The 10,493-nt window shown below is 36.3% G+C and overlaps 1 pseudogene; it reads left to right on the forward strand.

Annotated features, from left to right (window-relative positions):
* Positions 1 to 4,560: 4,560 nt before the first annotated feature.
* LOC115991160 lies at positions 4,561 to 5,739 on the forward strand (annotated as a pseudogene).
* The last annotated feature ends 4,754 nt before the right edge of the window (positions 5,740 to 10,493 follow it).

The following is a 10,493-nucleotide window of genomic DNA, read 5'->3' on the forward strand; positions in this document are numbered from 1 at the left end:
ATATAAGTCTCCTATCTTTTTTTTCTTTTTTTTTTGGATGAGCACTTAAAGTCCCTTTCTTTGTTGACGAAAAAGTCTCTCCACTTGTCTGCTAATGAGTTATGAGTCTTCCATAGGACTATACATGTTAGCCCCAGCAACACGGTTGATTTAATTTCAAAGTCAATCCGAACCACCATACGGGCTAACTCGCAAGTAGCAACACTGCTGTCATGATAAGGATATATAAGACTACGTAAACAACTATTCGAATTCAACATTGTCGGCTTCGTTGTTTCATTTTAGACTTAAAATCACTTGAGAATGGGATTCTGTTGGACACAACCCATTTGGATGAGCACTTAAAGTCCCTTTCTTTGTTGACTAAAAAGTCTCTCCACTTGTCTGCTAATGAATTATGAGTCTTCCATAGGACTATACATGTTAGCCCTAGCAACACGGTTGATTTAATTTCAAAGTCAATCCGAACCACCATACGGGCTAACTCTCGCAAGTAGCAACACTGCTGTCATGATAAGGATATATAAGACTACGTAAACAACTATTCGAATTCAACATTGTCGGCTTCGTTTTTCATTTTAGACTTAAAATCACTTGAGAATGGGATTCAGTTGGACACAACCCATTTGAGGAGTATAAACAAAGAAATAGAAAAGAAGAAAAGTAAAAACAAGTATACACTTTCCATATTATCAAGACCAAATCAAATTATTGATTATTAAAGGAAATCATAGGGATGGAATAAATCAAGAAATTGTGGGATTGTGATTGGGTTGTGTATGTAATTCCCCTTGTAAAAATGGGATACTATTCTAATGTATCAATATCACCCTCTATTTTACCAAAAAAAAAAAAAAAATCACCCCTCTAAGTACTACGTAAAATCACCCCTCTATATTGCACTAAAAATATAAATCATACATTGTAAACTAAATAAATGTGTACAATGTTTTAAACATTTTAGTCTACAATATAAATTAAGAGTTTTCCTAAAATGTTATCCCTTTGAGTTCTTGCTCTGACAATGTAGACCAAGTGACCAAATTACTCAAGACTTTTCTCTCTTCTCTATCACTCTATTACAAATTTCTACATACCAAGTATCGCTATGCATAATTCAAGGTGGTCACGGGACCACCTTGAAATTTGAAAAGAAAAACTTAAACCTTAAAAAATGAATTTAAATTAATATGGGTTGTTGACCACCCTACCAAAAAAAAAAAATGAACATCCTAAATAAAAATTTTTCATTAAAAATAAATTTTGACCTCCTCAAAATTTTGGTCCATTGAAGATTGAACCAAAAAATTGTCAAAAAATGCTATATTTATAGCATTTCCACAATACTTTCACAACAAATTTTAAGTAGCAGATTACTACTAGTGAATAATTAAAAAAAAAATTAGTGATATGTAAATTAGAATAATAACAATTGCCAACTAGGATTTGTTGTAAAACTGGTTCGAACGTAGAATTTCTAAAAATTGTCTAAACAAACAGATTAGCCTAAAAGCCCAAATAGAATGTTTAATTGTGATATTTTAAATTGTGTTTTCTAAAGGCATATAATAAAACTACTATTTTTTAATAATAAAAAAATACATATTTTCCAATAGCTAGTCAATTAGTGCTTGCTTTAAATTTTAGCTAAATTTATTGGATTTATGTAATATATCTTGTATACATGCATATGCACTAAAATAATGTCTCAATACTTTGTTAAACATGATTAATTTAATAGTTTAATACCTAAGTTGAATATATTGAATGAACTTATAGTTTACCATTTATTCTTTTGTTAGCACTACAGATAAAATTCTTATAAGGATATCACTTTTATGACAAATTTATCTTCTAGGCTACAAGAAAAGGTCTCATATTTTCATCCTAATGATCAGCAGAAAAAGAGAGAGCATATTAACAAAGATGTTCTTGCCAACCTTTTAGCCATGATTTTCCTAAAAAAGAAATTAGTGGAACATTACATTGATTTAATCCTAATTAGTTTAAAGAATCCAAAATATTGGTTGGAACATATCATAAAAAAGAATGATGCATTTTGTTTATATTGTTACTTATTTAGGCAAAATGTTGGCAATTGAAAGGGAGATCAGTATTTTGATGATTACTTAATTGTATATATTAAAAAAGATGTAACTGATAACATTTATAATGAAGCTATCATACAAAAATTTCAAAATATGAAAACTCGAAAAGGAAAATTTTAAAACTTCATGTATTTGCGACTGTTTTTTTTTTTTTTTTTTTTGTGTCAATATATTCAAGTTTTTTTATTTATTAAATTTTTTTAATTCAAGTTTCTTAATGACCAATGTGAAAAATATTTCTAGAGCTGTCACTGTTCGAAATACATAGTATCAATGCGCTAGCATTCACACAAGTCACTTCAATCCTGTAGACCTATTTCATTTTCTTTTTCTTTTCCATATTGCTTTTTTTTTTCTTGTTTCCTCCTTGACATCGCTTTGCATTGTAACCAACTAGACCTAAACTAAGTTTTTTTAAGACCTTTTTCCCTCTTCCCATGTGTGTGTATGTTAAAAATATTTATTATTCTAGAAAAAAATAAAAAATAAAAACTAGACCTAAACTTCAAAATATCACACATGCTTGTCATCACAAGACACATACCAACACTAAACTCACACCACTCCATAAATTTTTAGATATTTTTTCTTGTTCCTAACATATCCTTTACTTCACATTTTAAAAAGTATTTTAATTTTTTTTCCCACTCTAATAACATTTTTTAGGTTTTTATTTTAATGGATCCTTCAATTATGCTAATTTAGGAGTCATTGTTGGTTCCAGCCTTGTTGATTCTTGATCCTCTTTTCTTTTACTCCGAAAGAGAAGTGCAAACAAGTTTAGTCTATGTAGTTCTATTTGATATAGAAAAAGCACCATTGCTTCCTATATCCAAGTAGGCCATTAACAAAATCCAGAGAATGCAAATACTTTTTAATTAACAAAAAGTAGTTTTGTGACTCAGTGCCACAGGCCAGTCTCTCCCATAAATAGAATTTGGGTTCAAATACCCCCTTTGGCCCTCCCGCTTGTCTTAAGGGAGAAAAAACAAGCAATTGATTTTATCTTTTTAGCGATATTTTTTTCCCATCACAATGGAACTGGGTGAACTGTGGAGTCATTCCCTAGTTCGAGCCCCATAATTAAGCTGGGTCATCAAGCCAAGGCAATTGGGCATATACAAAGATTTAGCATTTAAAGTACAGATGGTCTGATATCCAATTATATTGTGGGAGTGTAGCTCGAAAGAAATTTAGCAACACTATTGTGCAAATTATTCTTCCAAATCGTCCCATATTTGGGTTTTGAAAGGGATACAACTACAAACACATTTTGCCAATGGCCTTAGGATATGTTTGGTTGGGGTGAAAATAATGAGGATGGAAAATAGGAAAAGGAAATTAGAGTGAAAAATGACATTTTCCACCGTTTAGTTCAGAAGAAAAAACAAAAGAGATAGAAAATGGAGAGGAAAATAATCCCTCCAGGCCTACATTTTTTTATCCTCCCAATTTGGGAGGAAAATGGGGAGAAAAAGATATTTAAGATAGTGAATAATGTAATTTACACAAATACCCTCACTTTATTGCACTCACCTAACCCTCACTCTATTTCTTATATGTTATATAATAAAGACATAATAGTCAATTTATATAAACTACATTTTCCATCCTCCCCTTTTTCTTTTTAACCAAACAAAAAAGTTTTCCATCCTCCCATTTTTCTATCCCTCCAAACAAACACACATGAGGGAAAACCAAATCTTTCTATCCGTCCACTTTTTCACTCTTCCAACCAAACGGACCCTAAGACTAACTAAATACATATACTTCCTTGTCTAATGGAGGGACATATCCAGCTCAAGTCCCCTCAATCACTTTTCTTATACACCCAAAAAAAAAAGAAAAAAGTTTTATATAGTACTAAGAAGAGAAGTCAGACTTGGAGGGACTGGGATATCTACAGTCCCTTCCTGCATTAGTAGAACATTTTTTATCGAAGGATGAAGAGATGAATCATCAAGAATGCACCAGAGTCCCACTTTAACCATTCTCTCCAATTGTTGACCACTCACTAGTTTGCTTAACTCATGAGCCTCAAAGCAATAGTGTGCCCATTCCTCAGAATCACCTTCAAATTCGACTTACACACTCCAATTTCCTGTGCCAACAATACTGCCCTCCTTGCTAGCGCTGCTTAATTAAGTTTACACTGTTTCAACACAGAGAGGGGATTGGATCCTTTGAGTCTAGGATTGCCATGACCTCTTCATTTGAACGACGAATCACAATTAGGAAAATAACTCTATATAAAGTTGAATCAAATTTTTATGAAGAAGTTACTTCCATAATTTTTTTTTTAAATTTTTTTTTTATCAAAGCCTATTTCTGTCATTAGCACTGTTTTCATACGTATTTTGACTAGTAGCACTCTTCTTTAAATATTGAACTTGATTGATTAATCATTAATGCAAGTATTTAATTATATGTTCCTCATATAAAGATATCGATAATGAAATGGGAAGCGTGGAATCCTTGCAATTCGACTTTGGCACTATTAGAGATGCGTCAGATGACTTTTTTGAAGCAAATAAGCTTGGACAAGGTAATTGTATGGTATAATATTGTGGAGAATTGTATCATTCATCCATAAAAAATCTTCAAATTCTCTAACATTGATAAGAACTTTATTCTTATATATCTTCAGGGTATGTTCTATAATGGCCAAGTTATTGCAGTTAAAAGCCTATCAATAGAGTCCAAATCTTCTGTCTCACTTTTCTTGCTCCACTCTATACTCCGTCAATAAAAACGTGCTACGTGTTCACTACTATTAATTAATAACGGTAGTATTTATAAGTTAATAATGATAGTATTTAATTAATTGGGTGAACACGTGGCATATTTTTATTGGTAAAGTATAGAGTGGAGCAAAAAAAGTGGAACAGAAGATTTGGATTCCTATCAACAAATTCTGGACAAGGAAATCTATAATTTAAGAATGAGTTCCTATTGGTTGCCAAACATCCGCATCATAATTTAGTCAAACTCTTAGGGTTTTGCATAAAAAAGAATGAAAGGCTTTTGATATACGAGTTTGTGCCAAATACAAGCCTTGATTACCTCCTTTTTGGTATGTACGCATCTCTCTTTATCAAGCCGTGTTCATAAATTTTCTTTTGGGTTACATGTCTTATCAAAAAATATCTCGACATATTTAATTAATCAAATCAAATGCTTGATTTGTTACATAGACCCTATCAAGCGTGTACATGTGAATTGGAAAAAACGTTACAAAATTATAGGAGACATTGCTCAAGGACTTCTCTACCGTCATGGAGATTCGTGGTTTTGAATTATTCATCGTGATCTTAAAGCTAGCAACATACTTTTAGATGTAGAGATGAATCCTAAGATTTCAGATTTTGACATGGCAAAATTGTTTTTACTGGATCAAACTCAAGCAAATACAAGTAAAATTGTGGGGACTTAGTAAGTATCTTGAGTGGGGACAGTTAATGTTTATTTTCAAGAAATATAATCAAACTAATATTATTAATGTCCACTATGCAGTGAATATATGACTCCAAAATATGTAATGCATGGTTAGTTTTCAATGAAGTCCGATGTCTTTAGTTTTGGTGTGTTAGAATTGGAGATAGTGAATGGACAGAGGAACAATTTCTTTTGAAATGGAGAGAATGTGGAAGATCTTCTAAGCTACATAAGTAAAATCAATTTGAGCACATTTCCCCTTTCTTGTGAGTGTAGCACTTGTGTACATACTACATACTGGTGAAATTGGAAAAATGAAAATAGCGATTAAGTATGTTTCTCCCTCTTGCATATGGTGTAGTTATAATATTTCCTCTAATTTTAAAGCCGAGCAATGTTTCTCCTTTGCCCCTTTTTGTTAGAAATTCTACCAAATTTGATGGAAAAGCCAAATTTTGTTAAGTATTTAATAGAAGTTTGAATTTTTGGTTAACAATATTGATAGAAATCCTAATCACAAGTGGTACTATACTTATTACCACTAGTTCAGTTAAATAAATTTTTTTAGTTTGTATTTTAGGAGGGACATTGCAGCTTCACCATAGTTAGGGGAAGAAAAGTACGATTTTCTCATGAAATATTTGTTTTCTAATATCATTCTTGCCCATTAATTATATCTTGCCAGGTATGGAAAAATTGGACGGAGGGAACTGCTTCACATATTATAGATCCGACATTGCGACATAGCTCGATAACTAAAATAATGAGATGCATCCACATTGGTTTACTATGCGTTCAAGAAAGTGTAATTAATAGACGAACTATGACTATGATTGTTCTTATGCTTAATAGCTACCCTATCACTCTTCCAGTGCCATCACAACCTGCATTCTTTATGCATAGTAATATTGAATTAGACCATAATTTGGAGGTGACCAGGTCAAATCATTCCAGAGGCAACTATGTCCAACATTCAACCAATGAGGCTCCAATTACTGAGCTATATCCTCGTTAGTGGTTTAAAGAAGCTACAATTGAGAAGGCATATATACGCCAATCGTTTAACTGGCAACTTATTGATTGATTTTGTTGTATCCAAAGAAAATAAAATCCTTGGTACGTATACTCGACCCATTTTTCAAGGTGGCGCAACCCAATACACTTTTAATAAAATAGCTGTGTATGATCATTTTAATTTTGTTTTCGACTGTTTCAGTTTAATTAGCAATGTTTGTTAGAAATATTTGTTTGTTGAATAAAATTTTCTTTTATTTTAATTGAGAGATAAGTTTGTCTGTACATGTCATGTAGCAATTTAATTTATTTATTTTTTTTTTAAAAATCAATTTTTTTTTTCATAAATATTGAGGTTGCAAATTCTTAATAGTAAAATCCAAAATGAGAAGTGTGGGGCCAAAGAACTTAGCGACTCTGGCCCACTTTGTACTAGGCCCAAGGCCCACGCTGAGGAGAGAAAAATGTCCGAGGACGTACAATGAAAGTCCAAATGGCCTAGAGATGTTGCCGAGGACGATTCTATCCTCGACATTCCAAAATCTAGAAGGAAAGAACAGTGCGCCATCAAAGACAGCCTCTTAGAGCACTCCTAGAAGAAATGATGAGTACAGTAAGACACACACAGGGGTATAGTGTAGGAACAGTTCAAGAAGAAGCTGTCACCTCCACATTGAATGTGTCCAACTAATATTTTGGCTGCATTAATAAGGAAAAGACCCCTAAACAGTATGGCCATAGTTACTGCAACTCATAAAAGGTTTGGGAAGGTGACTGATGAGACAAGCACTCGAGTAATGACCTGCACAATCAACAGGTGGAGGGTCAAGATCGACTGGAAAGAAGTATATAATGTGAGAGACCCTCCAAGAATGAGGGATCGCGGAAGAGGAGCAAAACGAGAGAAAAAGGAGGAAGCTGTGGCAGTCTGCATGATCTTGAAAACCCCTGTAACCTAGTACTGAAAGAAAAAAAAGAAGAATACTGAGTTCCTTGAACGAAACACCCGAGGACAATATCTCATACTTCAACCCATTTCCTTGTTACTCCGCCTACACCTAACTGTGTCTAGTGATCATGTTTCAGACTAAGACCTAGTTCTTAAACCCACTTCTCTTAAAATTCATTGTATTGGGCTAGTTGGGCTTGAGACTTTTCGTCCAATAGGAGGAGCACTTGAACCTAGTCCCTACAATTGGCACTCTCTGTGAGGAGAGCTTGTGTGTTGGCGAATGCAACGGTTAATCACGATTAAGTCCCTATCAGCGAGAGTTCCTCGAGAGGACCACTTTGGCGGTGGTGCAAGCTACGTGAAAGCCACCCCCCATTATTTCCAAGAACACACTATCGTTGTCGTTACTCAACTTCCACTTAGGTCTACACTCCAAAACGTTGACTACACGAGGAGGATTGCTAAATGGAGTTCGGTTCTAGGGGCTTCTGATGTTAGATGTATGCCCTGTGCACTTGTCAAGGGGTTAACTCTCACGGGCCTAGTAGTCTGATTCACTGAATTTCCTTCGAAGAAAGAAGCCGAGGGTCAAACCAGAATCTTTTGAAGCAGTTAAACAAAACCTTATCTATGTCGAGTTCTCGGACCTCTAACTTTGGAGAAATTGATGCGCACTAACGACACTTTAAGAAAATCTAAGTACTAGACAGAACCAAGGTCTTATATGGTCCTTGGACTCAAACCTATGGGGAAACTAGCTACTCCAAAGAAGGATCTAAGTACTAGACAGAACTAAGGTCTTGCATGGTCCTCAGACTCAAACCTATGGAGAAACTATCTACTCTAAAGAATGATCTAAGTACTAGATAGAACTAAGTTCTTGCATGGTCCTCAGACCCAAACCTATAGGGAAACTAGCTACTCCAAGAAAATCTAAGTACTAGACAGAACTAAGGTCTTACATGGTCCTCGGACTCAAACCTATGGGGAAATTAGCTACTCCAAGAAAATCTAAGTACTAGACAGAATCAAGGTCTTACATGGTCCTCGGACTCAAACTTATGAGAAAACTAGCTACTCTAAGAAAATCTAAATACTAGACAGAACCAAGGTCTTACATGGTCCTTGAACTCAAACCTATGGGGAAACTAGTTACTCCAAGAAAATCTAAGTACTATATAGAACCAAGATCTTGCATGATCCTCAGACCCAAATCTATAGGGAAACTAGCTACTCCAAGAAAATCTAAGTACTAGATAGAATCAAGGTCTTATATGGTCATTGGACTCAAACTTATGGGTAAACTAACGACTTCAAGATTTGTAAAAGCTATGGATATGGCCTAAGTGCATGCTCAGCACCTCGGTATGTTAGAATTTAAGGATTTAATTTCAAATATATTATATGCACAACCATTCATACCCGTTAGGATAACTAATTCACAAGCCACGAGATCCGCAGTAATAGTAATATCGGTGATGGCAACAAACTCATAATTCAAAAGAAAAAGGAAGAAAGGAATTTCATACATGTAGTCGAAAAACATAATTAAAAACCATTCCAAGGTCTTTAAAATAAAAGAGAACAAACTAAAAATTAAACTGAAACCAATACAAAAGCTAGTCGGGACCCCTACTTCTTCAAATTTATCTTGGCCCTTTTCTTAGGGAGCTGGGCAGGATCGACCTTAGAACCCTAGGAGACATCCCCTTCTTTAGGAAGCTGGGCAGGATTGGCCTCAAGACCCTAGGAGACATCCCCTTCCTTAGGGAGCTGGGTAAGATTAGCCTTGGAACCTTAGGGGACATCAGCCGGGGAAATAGTCTAAAGGGGCTGAACCGGGAGAGGTGGCTCCTCGACATGAGAGTCCTTAGCGCTGACTATAGATCTGGTAGCCTCTTGGGGTGCTTCAGGCTTCAAACTTCCACATGTTTCTGTCACCCCAAGAAGCTTGTCCCCTCGGTTGGCTCGTCAGGGGTGGGCACGGCCAAGACAGTCACAGGCTGAGCAACCTTAACCTCCTCTGGAGCACTCACGATCTCGAAGTTGATAGGGGTGGTCTCATGAATGGCCGGAGGATAGTATACCTTTTCTGCCTTCCATAGATCGGATGAAGCTTCCACCCCAGCTTGTTTAAAGGTTCCAGACTTTGGAGTAGTAGAGCCGACACACCCCAAGATTTGAGCCTTGAGAATGGCCTGGGTATCAGCCACCCCCGTGTCATAGGCCTCCTCCTCGACCTTGTCCTTGGAGCTTTCGGCCTCCGTCTTAGCAAATTCTACCTCCGTCTTGGCCCTGAAGGCTTCATCCCTGGCCTATTTTGCAATGCCCCTAGCCTTCTCTACCTCGGACAACTTCTTCTTTAAATCATCGTTCTGCTCCTTGGTAATCTTCAATTGTCCCTCGGCTTCGAGTAAGTGCCTTGTCTGGTCCTCGGCCTCTTTTTGGGCACCAGCCAGGCCTACTTCAACATTGTCCCTAGCCTTGGTCATCTCAGATCCTCCCTGGCCTTAGAGAGGTCAGCCTTAAAGTTCTTGAGGGTCTGCGCTGTGTCCACACGCTTGTTACGTTCAAGCTCCAAAGACTTGCTCTACTCCTTTGCCTCATCCTCTAGCCTATAAGTGGCCTGAACGGCTTGCCAATTGGAACAAACACACTATGAATGGGAAATTAAGGAGCAAAATTCAACAAAGTCACAAGTATTAGAAGCCTTACCATGCCTAAGTACCTCTTCATGATGAGGAAGACCTCCTGCCTCCTTATATTCTTCAACTCGTCCATGTCAGTGGGGAGCAACAGGGTCCTCTCCAACGCATTGGCCACATAAGTGCCTTCGCCGCTTCGGAAGTCCCTCAGGGAGGCATTTTCCATCAAGGGCTCCTCATGGAGCATTGGGACAAGAAGCCAAGCCTCGGGCGCGAATTGAGCATCGACTTCCTTGCCCTGGCCTTGATGCCCAATCTTTAGCTGCTTTTGAGCTCGCG

Source organism: Quercus lobata, chromosome 5, assembly GCF_001633185.2.
Source record: "Quercus lobata isolate SW786 chromosome 5, ValleyOak3.0 Primary Assembly, whole genome shotgun sequence".
Taxonomy (NCBI): domain Eukaryota; kingdom Viridiplantae; phylum Streptophyta; class Magnoliopsida; order Fagales; family Fagaceae; genus Quercus; species Quercus lobata.